This window comes from Kryptolebias marmoratus, linkage group LG1 (assembly GCF_001649575.2).
Source record: "Kryptolebias marmoratus isolate JLee-2015 linkage group LG1, ASM164957v2, whole genome shotgun sequence".
NCBI classification, from domain to species: Eukaryota; Metazoa; Chordata; class Actinopteri; order Cyprinodontiformes; family Rivulidae; genus Kryptolebias; species Kryptolebias marmoratus.
This window is the reverse complement of record NC_051430.1, coordinates 10,458,640-10,470,952: the sequence shown is the minus strand read 5'-3', so window position 1 is coordinate 10,470,952 and position 12,313 is coordinate 10,458,640. Positions and strand designations below refer to the sequence as shown.

General features: G+C 38.0%; 1 long non-coding RNA gene across 1 annotated transcript; it reads right to left on the bottom strand.

Moving 5' to 3' along the window:
• Positions 1–765: 765 nt before the first annotated feature.
• Positions 766–1,220, bottom strand: LOC112450452. The gene is made up of 2 exons (XR_003039088.1): positions 1,091–1,220; positions 766–894 (listed from the first exon to the last, which is right to left on the bottom strand). It is a non-coding gene; the product is annotated as an uncharacterized LOC112450452 (long non-coding RNA).
• Between the last annotated feature and the right edge of the window lie 11,093 nt (positions 1,221–12,313).

Genomic DNA, 12,313 nt, shown 5'->3' with positions numbered 1-12,313 from the left:
ATCCCACAATTTTTGCTAATTGTAGGCCCATTTCTAAGCGTTCTTTTATGTCCAAAGGCCTTGAGAAGGACAATCGTCTTTTCATAGCGCTCTCAAAGTTTTCTAATGATAAAGTTTTCTAATTTAAAAAATCTACTTTAATTTCAAAACTCTCCGCAGCACTAAATTGGCTCTTTTAAAAGTTTTTACAATATCTTTTTAGGTACTCACACTGGTGACTGTGCTATCCTTATGCTTTTAGATCTATGGCTGCATTTAACACTGTGGATCATAACAGTTTGTTATCTTGTTTGGAGCAGTGAGTGGGAATCAGGGAAGTTGCTCTTTAAAGATTCAGGTCCTATTTGGGAAATCAAACATTCTATGTTAGCCTTGATGGTTTAGTATCCTCTTCTTCTCCATCTTGTAGTCCCACAAGGCTCAGTTTTAGGCCCTCTTTTTTTCTCTCTCTATCTGCTCCTCCACTTTGTTTCATACTCAGAAAATGTGGTATTTCATTGCATTGCTAATCAGATGACAGTCATATTTATGTCCCTCTTAACCCTCCTGAAGCCCTTAAAGGAGAGAGTGATAGAGAGAGGTAGAAAAGGCCTTGTAACTTTGGGTCAAAAAGACAGACACATACTCTACCAATCCACTCCTTATGAGTGTTTGAGGACAACAAGGCATGGATGGCTGTCAAGTCTTCCTCTCTTTAAACCACCTCGGCTTCTGCCCAAACTTGAAAAAGGCTTGTTCCCATCAAAGAAACGCAGGAACCACTCATCTCAGCGACATCTTTTATTTATCTTTTCTTTTTTCCTTTGGATTCTTCCAACTGACAGTGCAAAAACCACCATGACTTTACATGGAGTAGTCAAGATAGTTAAAGAAGTCACAGAGCAGGTTGAAAACCTACAAACAGATGAAACAAAGTCAATTTCAGATCACAATGAACTAATTAACTAGTTTTCCAGGAAATGTTAATTTACTTTTAAGTTATCAGTGAATAAACAAACAAACTACATTCCAAATACATAAACCCATTCCATCAACAAGGCTGATTTGGTCTTCAGAATGCAGATTAAATGATATAAAGTCCAGTTCCTACCAGTGGTGTCTCTGTGGAAGCTTGAAGCTGAGGCTCTTTGTCTGAAGAGATCATTAAGAGCACAGGTGTGCCAAGTTACCTTATAGGCTTCTGAAGGCCTGAGTGAAAGAGATGGGTGCGCTTGATTCTCTCTGATGCATGTGCCAATTGGGTGGAGATAGCAAATGCACCCACAAATGCACCATTTGCTGTTTTAACTTGACAATGGCATTTAACCTTTGGAATCCTAATGAAACCAAAACCAAAGTGATGGTCTTTGGAGACACCACTAGGCCCTAGATTTAGATCGATTTAGATCGATTTAGGTTCCTTGGCCCAGTACAGCAAACTGAGTGTGAAGAATTTGGGGGTCAAACTGGATCCCAACCTTAAGCTAGGCAGCCAGATCAGGGCAGTTGTTAAAAGGACTTTTTATCATCTGAGGCACCTGGCCAAAGTAAAAACCATCCTTCTAAGAAAGCACTTTGAGACAGTATTCCAATCTTTTGTCACTACCTGGCTGGACTATTGTAACATACTTTATATGGGGGTTGGAGGGTCCTCCCTGAGCTGGGCTGCAAAGGGTAAAAAATACTGCTGCATGACTGGCACACATAGATGCAAGCACATCTCCCATATTTTATCCTCACTCCACTGGCTGACCATACACTAGGATCCAGTTTAAAATGATTTTATTTGCATCAAAATTTTTGAATAGCCTTGCCCCACCCGACCTTTTAAATTTGCTGCATCCCTGCAAACCCACCCGCTCACTCAGATCAGCTGACCAGCTGCTCCTGATGTCCCCAAAACTAAGCTTAAGCTAAGGGAGATTGTGTTTTTGCTGTGGCAGCTCCTAAATTGGGAAACTAACTGCCCTTCCATACAGACATTCCAGACAGACGTCTTTCTAAAACCCACTTTTTCCTTGGCTTTTAACACTTTGTAAAAAGTACATGTTTCTCTGAATCTGAAGAATTTTAAAGGACTTTAGATTTGTTTTATGGTTTTATCTGTTTTTTTATTCATGTTTTAATTGTGTGTTTTATTGTCGACTCTGTACAGTATTTGCTGCACCTTGGTGCTTTAAAGTGCTTATAAATAAAGTTGGATTGGATTTATTACTAAGTCAACCCAATTCAAGATTGCTGCCTTTGTTAATCTCCATTAGCCAACAGAAAAGGGGCAATACCTCAGTGAATGTTATAGATATTGTGCTGAAATTTGGTGTGGTAGTCGTCGACATTCATTCATATCTCATACTTCAAGCGCTAACAGATCGTGCAAGAAATTGCAATATCACATGAGATTTTAAAATGATCTTAGTCTAAAACTTTGCCATGAAAGGCAGTCAGCGATATGTATTGCTTCAAGGACTGCTGCAACTTTAATTTTTTTTATAAACGAGTGGAACAATGTAATAGAAAATGCAAAAATATGCACTTCATTTAACAGCATGTCTACATTAAAAATGGAGGGGGAGCTGGCAGCTCTATAGTTAGAAGCTGAGCAATGCATTCACACATTCAGTTTCTTTCCATGGAAATAAAATTGTGCTCACCTAGACTTCCAGGAAGTGGCTTTAATTCAAAAGGTCGTCTCAGCAGTGGTATGACCCTGCACCCACAACTCACTCCAAGGGGCCTCGCCTCAGCCTTTATCTCTGCAGCCAGCCCAGCTCTCAGTACACTTTACTGTACAAACAAGCACCGGTGGAATCACACACACACGCTCCCAGGGTTGTAATTACTGTCAGGGCAGGGTGTACAAAGAAAAAAAAAAAACCTGGCTGCAGACAATTTTGTTCTAAAAGACCTTCTGGTTGGCTCAGCATGCATTTTTACTTTATTACCACGATTCTGAGAATGACAGGAGTCTGGTCAGAGTGGCTCACTGACTGTATGGTAATTTCAGAACAACCTGTTGTGATTTTAATGCCCCCATTTATTTTTTGCCCTTTCGTTTCCTATTATTTACAGCTGTTGTTTTCTGACAGCCATATTATTATTAAATAGCAGCAATCAGACCATTTATTTTCACTTTGTGCTAAAAGACTGCAAAGTGGAAAAATGTCAGAACACAGAGCCTGCATTCCTTTTTTTTTAAACTCTGTTGACATGAAATGAAATAACAGAAGTCCAGCTATTTTCTACTTTAGTTCTTGTCCTCAGATTCTTTTCTTTTTTCAAGGATAAGAGAGATGGATCAGGCTGCTCTCACAGAAGATATAACTTTTTAACATCACATTTTGTATTGAACGCATGCAACGTGTTGAAATTATTTTCTGCTAAACTGGTGCTCTGACTCCATTGCCTTGTCACCAGAATATCAGGACCCTCACAACCTGGAGACAGACGACCCCACAGCTTCATGTGTACAAAGCAGGGAATATAGGAATATAAGTTTATTTGTGCCTTAATCTAACAATGCAGTTCAATTTAAAATAACCAAAACCAAAAACTGGAAAAAGAAAAAATTAAATGCTAAAGTTTGATACAATGACTTAGGAATGAAACTTATGTTTATTGGTTTAAAAGTCTCCAATGACACCTCCAATGTCCAGCATTTTCCACAACAATTGACTCTTTTAGATCTTATTACTTTTAAATTCAGAGAAACGGTACAATGTTTTTACCACAACCTAAGTGCCCACTATAAGGAACAAAGTAACTGACTTGCCACATTCATTATTTAGGTGCTGATAAGCTTTGTTTTCGCTATCATCTAATGTCAGTCCCCCCAGGAAGTTGTGATGTTGCAATTGCAACTACAAATACAAATTCAACCAATCCTCGCAAATTTGGCTGAAACTTGCAATTTTGACCAGCCACTGCAACTTTTCCATAAATTGAACCAATCATTTTAGCCTCCTGCCTATTTTCACTTCCTGGAATCCAAGCCTGCAAGATAAAAACTTGTCCAGTGCCAAAAGTTTACGTTTGCCATCAAATATTATCACAACATTGTGTAGCATTATTATGCCATTATCAACATAAATGTGAAAGAAAGATAAAAAAATAGAACTCACTTGCTGTTCACACAGAGCATTCAACTGACCAGATTCACTGGCTTTATTCATCCAACTTGGAGCTTGGCATGGAAACAGTTTTGTTTTGTTTATATCAGTCATATGGCCAAAGTGGGTGCACACCGGTCTCACCACTGGATCACAGCAAGACATCCAGCTGATGCCCTAACCTGAAAAGCTGCTCAAAATGGAGTACAACCTCCACCTACTTGGCTAGCCACTTTGTCAGCTGGGCTGCAAATGGTGTGCAGTCTGTCAGCCGCAGATACAATCAAAAACAGAATCATATTTACTGGCCAAGTGTGGAAAGAACACACAGTGAATTTGTCTCTAGTTGGTGGTGTCTCTCAGGTAGTATAGAACAATACAATACAATACAATACAAGACAAGGAAAAAACAACAACAAAAAAAAAACAATACAGCCCGTACACAGTAAGCCATATGGCAGATATTGCACAGTATACAAGCAGTGTGCTTAGGATGAGTCAATAAAGTGCAGATAACATGAAGATGAATCATTTAGATAGTTTTACATGAAGTAATATGTAAAATGTAAAAACAGGGACTAGTTAGTTGTTTAACGGGATGATGAAAAAACTGTTCTTATGGCAGTTATTTCTGGTCTGCAGACTTCTTTATCTTCTGAAAAAAGATTAAAAAAAATACAGATATTGGAAAGAGATCGAAAGAGATTAAAAATAGAGTGTGAAGGGTGTGAGGGGTCAGAGGTGCTTTTCCTGCCTGTTTTCTGGTTCTTGAGGTTTACAAGTGCTGGACGGAGGGCAGGGGAGCTCCAGAGATTGTTTCTGCTGTCCTCAGAGTCCGTTGCAGTCTGTCCCTGTCCCGCATGGTGGCTGCTCTGAACCACACTGTGATGGAGGGTCATGGGACTGACTCAGTGACTGATGTATAAAACTGGATCAACTCCCACGGCAGTCCAAACTTCCTCAGTTGACACAGGAAGTACATTCTTTGCTTGGCCTTCTTGAGGATAGAGGAGATGTTGCTCCCCAGGTCTTGGGAAATAGGGGTTATGGTGAGGAGGGTGTCTCCAGTGATCCATTGTCATCTCCACTGTTTTGAGCATGTTTAGCTCCAGGTTGTTGTGGCTTCTCCAAAGCACCAGCCACACAAATAGCCATGACAGAAGCTGCTGCATCCAGATATGTTGCAAGTGCTGAAAGGAGCAAAGTACGTTTGATTATAATGCACATTTATGGGAGATGTTAGAGAAGCCTAATTATAAATTTAGAGAGGTGTTCTTGTCTGAGTAGGTCTGTGAGAGAGCGTATGAGAGAAATAAAAACCTGTCCCATTGCTGTGCTGCAGAGGAGAAAATATACATAAATGAGCTCACACAATGTTTATGAGTAAAGGTAACAGTGTCCCGTACAACTTAATCCTTTTCATTTAATTTAATAAGATTAGTTTCTTATTTTTTTAAATTAATATATATATTTTTTCTTTTTGTTATTTTTATTAAGGATGTTTTTTTAAGAAAACACTTGAACAGGTTTGCTGTTGGTGCTTTAAAACATTAAAAATCCTAAAAAAGCCTGTGCCTTATTTGGAAAAATTACATAAAATACTTGGCGTTTTTTGTAAACTCATTTGTTATTACCAATTTAAAGGAAAAATACAGTTCCAAAACTTTGCAACTTTCTAAAAAAGCTGCTGCAAAATCAGACACTTTTGGGCCACAACTATCATAAAAAAAGTCTGCAAAATCCTGAAGGGACTTTAATGTGGTGCTAAAGAGCTCTATAAGCTGTGAGATCTCATCCTTTTTTTAAATAAAATTTCAGGTTACAACTTTGCATCTAGGACTCTCGCTATGTCAATATTTCCCTTTGCGTGTGAGGGATAATTTGATTTACTACTAAAATGAACAAAGTCCTGAACAAAAGCCCAAATATTTGGGTCAGTCAATGTGCAGAAAAAGAATGTCCATTATCTGTAGGCAGTCAACTAGGCCCAAATTAGGTCTGATGTCAGTGGTTCTGCTTGATGTCATTTTGGGTGTTTTTTTATGTGGTTTTATTTATAATATAATAATAACTTTCCTTTATATAAAGCAAAAAATAAACTGATGCAACATTTTAAATTAGACATATTTTAAATGATGAGAGTTTAAAAACAAAACAGCTATAGAGAGCCAAAATTGCATAAAAGCTACAGTAAAAATCTATAATGACTGTTCCATTGAACTAAGAAAACCCTTGTCATAGTAAACAAAAGTCAATGAGATGCCAACACACCTGAACTCTGAAGAAACTCTAAGGTAGTTGGAGGAACTTTTTTATCTCACCCAATTTTATCTCACATAATGAATGTGAAGAAGTGTGACCTCTGATTTTATGAACACAGTCAAACATTCCTTTATAAACACATGGTGCAGTACATTTGTATTCAGAAATCAGAATTTCCTACTTTGTGTTGGAAAAATCAACTGGAATGTGCCCCAAAGTCAAAGATTCCTGACCAGCCCCAACCTCAAAATCCAATATGGCTGCCTTGCTTAATAAAAGTGGTGATAGCCACAGAAATAAACTATTTATTTTCACTTTTGTCAATTTTTATCTCATAATGTTAAATTAACACATAACTATACAACCTTTTTGACATGATACAATGTTTAAATGCATAAAATGCTGAGAAATACATTGTTACTAGCTTCTCTTGCAAAAAATAGTTAGTTTGGTTTAGGCAAATCCTACTGGTTTTCCGATTTGTAAACATGTTTAAGTTGGGTGTGATATAATTCCTAGATCCAATTATTGACTTATAAGGTAGGTAAAGTAGAGCATTTTGTTGCCTACATTAACCAAACAGCAACTGAAGACAAAAAATGTGAATAAAACAAAAACAAAAACCCAGAATGCTTCTTTTATAGGTTTTAAACATTAAACTATGTAATATTGCTTAGTCTTGCATTCACATGTAACATATTGTCTTGTGGTTTGTTTGAAGGGCATAGTTAACACACATTTTTTGATGTTCATGCATATTTCATTGAGACATTTTCTTAAAACAAGCCAGATAATTAATAAGTACATTTACAAAAAGAATAATTGTTAAATCTACAACTGAACTGATGGGAAAAGGCAGTCCTACATAGGTTATTTTAAGTGATATTATGATTGCTTTTTTAACACTTTGATAAAAGAGGACATGGCAGCCCATTTAGTGTAGGTTATGGGGTTAGCTTCAGTGTTGTGTTATTATTGTAATGATAAATCGTACACTCATAAATAAAATAAAGTAAAAAACCACCCTACTGATTAAAGACATGCAAGCTTTATCTTCCCTTTCACAATGGATTAAGACCTAGCTAGTACTCGAGGTCTTCCACAACTTATTAAAACATGTCTGGATCACATCAAATATGGAAAACCTCCTTCAGTGGCAATCATGACACTGCTGGGCTCTTAGTACTTGCCAAAATGATTTTTTTCTGTTATTTTCCAGTCCCTGAAATACTCTCCTGCATTCACACTATGTTCTATGTTCAGCAGCTTGTTGTGTTAATGATCCTACAACATATGCTCACATTTGCGCCATGCCCCAGGCCCCACCCTGGCTCGAAACAGGCCCTGGATGCAGAGGATCAGGTCATAACCCAAGCATGAACCAGTGTGGTCAGTCCTACTTCAAAGTGTCGATGACCAAGCTATGCTGCTGCTCACAGAGTTATGCTGTGGGTATGATGTCCAAAACTATCATTGACCTATCACTCTCTAATGAGCAAATTAGGGAGCCCACTGTGTTCTTAATATGTGCCAGAATAACTTGCAAAAGAGCCTGCAAAGACCCAGCTGTTTCTATGCTGTTGTTGTTTTAATAGGTATAGCAAGGTCTTCAATCAGTGTGAAGCTGGCCTAGGCAGTATATGTTTTGGGCCCTATCTGACTGAGCCACAGCTGATGGAGACTAGTTGGTGACTCAAAGGAAACAGATGAATTTTCAGTCGCAATCCCACTGGATTCTGAGTGTTTGTGACCAGCAAGCCTTGTGGAAATTAATATAAGCAGATTTAGCCCAATTTTACACTATTTAATATCTCTTATCAGTGTGGGTTTTAGCCCTGGACATTCAGGGCTGTAGTGTTTGAAGTTTTGTCATAGGAGATCCTGTCCAGGTTTCAAAATACAGCTCTTTTACTTAAAATGACAATGTTTTTTTGATGGGTTTGAGACACCTGTGACAACTGAATATTCAGAGACAAATTGTGTTGCATGAAATTTTAAGGCCTCTGCAACTCGTGTGAGAAAATTGAAAACCCCCACAAACATTTGGAGACATTTTAGAGACCCAATAGTGAATGCTTTTTGCTAACTACTTGCCAGCAGTTGCAGCCCAGTGAGATACTGACTTTTCATTTATGATTAATTGTTATCTATAATAAGACCTGGAATTGTTGAGTGAAGTTATTCACCAATGATATAACAGAAACATACTCAGTGTGTCAAATAGTGATTGACTGCTTTGTACCATGATTTAGAGTAATGCACAAAGCTTAATAACGTTCCCTGACAGCTAAGTGAAGCTGCACAGCAGTAGATTAAATGAATCAAAGTAACATCAAGAAAGATGCATGAGGATTGGAAGTTAAGATACAGACAAACAGCCTTCGCAGATGAGCAGAAGACCGAGGGCCGCTGGCTGTTTGTTCCTTCGTCAGAATGCCAAGCAGAGCCTGTGCTGAGTCACATAGGTTAAAATAATGTCACAAGACTCCCAGGATCGTCACAAAATCATCTGCAACTTAAAAGCTGCAGAGTCAAGGTTGGATATTACCCACAGAGCACAGGCATAAAGATGTGTGTGATTTGTTGAAATACGCCTCAGGTAAACAACAGTTCTTTTTCTTAAAAGCTGCATTTCTTACTTTGTGTCGAGTGTAGCACATTAGGCTCTGAGCAAAAAGCTGTCATGAAGCTTTGAAGTCTTCACAACACAAACGACAGTATGAACAAGCTATGATGTATTATTTCAACTGTCGTTTGATGTTTTTCTTGTCGAAGGTGTGGGAAAGTTGTAAGCATAAGCTTATACGAAGGAGATGAGCAGCCACCAGCAGTAAGTGACAGGATCTGTGTTCACCGCTGATCCTGGCAATCGTTGCACCACCACTGGCAGTACAGCTGGCTCAAATCAGCCGTCAAACAGCATGCAGTGTCATTGCTGTGGGCGGTGTGAATGTTGTCACTCCTTAGGGAGTCAAGAGCTGGATTCTTTTTCTTCATCATGACAGCAGAGACTCTCCTTACAATCAACGGGGAGCGCGTCCCCTCCATCAGCCGTGGCTTGTATTGATTTTACTTGGATGCAAAAAACAGCTGTCACCACTGCTGAGACCCCAAATCAGGGGTATGTTCCTGGGGCTGACCTCCCACAGAGGAAGACTGATGACAGACTAAGTCAGGATGTAGTATGTTTCCCTAACACGGGTCCAAAAACCAGCTGCAAGAATGTGGGATGTGTCAGGCTCGTATGTAAAGATGTTGCATAAATATGTCATCTATTTTCAACAATGATAAAACATATGCTCAGGCTTGTAAAACTTGTAAACAAGAACATACTCTGATGCAGAGCAGAAACCAGACCAGTCTGCAGCTATAGACGCTGTGGGAGGCTGTCAGCGTGGCCTTGGGGTAAAGTGTAATGTCAACATCAGGCGTGCCCACAAACCGTTCAGCAGGTGCAATGCTTACCATTTGATTTTAAAACGGTGGCCTGCCAGCATTCACTAACGAGCAGAGTGTAGGCGTCTGTTATATGGGTAAAGAATAGCAACTTAACACAGTCAGGAGAGAAAATCAAGATAAAATTCATAAAACAACTCAACTGCTGTTTAGACATAACAAAGTTATAACCATCTTGGTTAAACCTTATAAATAACATTCTGTGCTATCAAATGGGATTGTATGGTTGGTAAACTCTTGGATTATGTGTTGTGAATGACTCAGTTACTACCACACAAAAGTTTAGCTCAAAATCTGTCAAATTCACTGAGCTAAAGTCATTTTTTGTGTAAGCTAAGGTTGATTAGCTGTGGCGGTCATCTTAAATGGAGTTGACTCCACAAGTTAATCAGTTGCAGGCGTACATCCAATGACCAATGATTACTTTCTGAAAGGTTCATTAAAAATTGTTCAGTGAGTTATGAGATATTTTGCAAACCGCACAGACAAATGAACACATACCCACACAAACAGAGGTAAAAACTTTATCATTCTGCCTTTTGGTGAGCAATAAAATAAAAAAGATTTATTTTGTGGTTTATCAGTCATACTTCTGCATTTAATGTACCCCAAAATGTTTTACTGCTTAGCTTAAATCCTCAAATAAACGCTTGAAAGGATGAGAGTAATTATTCCACAGACAGGAAATTAATTGCGAGGGTGTTATGCTCATTGCTCATCGCACACATGGAATCCAAAATGTAAGGGCTGCTTGGCCCAAATCTGCTCAGGAAAAGCTTTTGGTTTTCATTTGCTTTTGGAGCCATGTGCTTGGCATTTGATAAAGTGCCTCCTCAGCACAGAGCATCATTATTCTGATACGGCTTGAAGAATTTGAGTATTTTTTTTCTGCAGTGTGAATATATGACTTCAAAGAACTGGTTTCCATTAGTAAGGCAACGTGTGAACAGTTTTGAGTGGGACACAGACAACTTTAAATCTCTCTGCTACTTTTAAGTGTCTCAAAAATGGTTCACAAATGGTAGAATGCACAGTGAAGTTTCTAAAATGTGCCGTTGAAATTGTTCATGTTATTTAATTGTATACATATATATATATGTGTGTGTGTGTGTGTGTGTGTGTGTGTGTGTGTATTCTGTAGTGTTTTTTAGAATTTTACAACAACATGCTAACTCGATGTGAAAAGTGTTTCTAAAAAAATTACACAGACTTTCAAGAGTTTGTGGATGGTTACAGCTACAATTCTTGCCAAGTTTCTCATCCAACACTTGCAGCTGCTGATGAATTTTTTTATCCATATCTATTTTTAAAGCAAAAAAGGCACACCTGTGCAATAATCGTGCTGTCTAATCAGCATCTTGATATGCCACACCTGTGAAGTGGATGGATTATCTCGGCAAAGAAGAAGCGCTCACTAACACAGATTTACACAAAACAATATCTGACAGAAAAAGGCCTATTGTGTACATCGAAAAAGGTTAGATCTATGAGTTCAGATAAAACAAAAAAAGTCTTTTTTAACAAAAAAAGCTGTGTTTATATTTTTGTTCAATATATGATACATAATAAAAAAATAACACATGGGTTTTTCAAAGACAGAAAAGGTTATCAAGTAATCAGGTTAAATTCTGTAAATGTAATACATTTTCAATTAGCTATATCTTATTAATATTGCCATTTCCCCTTTGTTGGCGGATAATAATGTTTTTGCCTATGTCTGCGTGTGCATGTGTTTGTTGTGTTAGCAAAATGTTTCATGAACCACCTGATGGATTTCAGTGAAACTCCCACGAAGTTATCATTAGAGTCACACCTACAACTGATTAGGTTTTGAAGACAGTCTCATTAAAGATGGCCACCACAACTATGCAACCTTAGCAAAAACAAAAATGGCTATAACTCGGTTAATTTTACTGATATTAATATAAAATTTGGTGTGATAGTAGCTGAGACTTGTCTTGTTTTTAATACTCTGAGTTCAAACAAATCACACAAGATCTGTTTTTAAAGCCATGCCATTAATTATAGGGGTAAACCTTTGTTATAAAAATATCTCATAAATCACTGCATTCATTTAACTGAAACTTTATATAACTTGGTTCCTTCCCATCATACGATGATCTCAGTTTAACACTCAGTATTTCCCCTTGTTTTTATAACTGGCCTAATATAATAGGCCACAAATGCCATAAATGTTTGCAATTGGGATGTCGTATAATAAGGAGAAAAGGAGAAAGATACAAGTCATTCTGCTGTTGTAGATAGAGGCAGATCGAGCTATCAACAGTATTCAGATTGTAATTGTAAAGGGAACCTAAAGAAGCACAGTTTTGCTGGTATTGGAGCATTACTTATAGCAACTGAAAACACTCTCTTTTAATGAAACCTAAACACGGATATTTGCCCATTATTGCTAATGGCCAAGTGTTATTCTAACCCTGACTGTCTCTGTTTGTCTTCTCACATTTAGTCCCTCTACATGAGCTCCTTCAAAACTCCGACACATCACG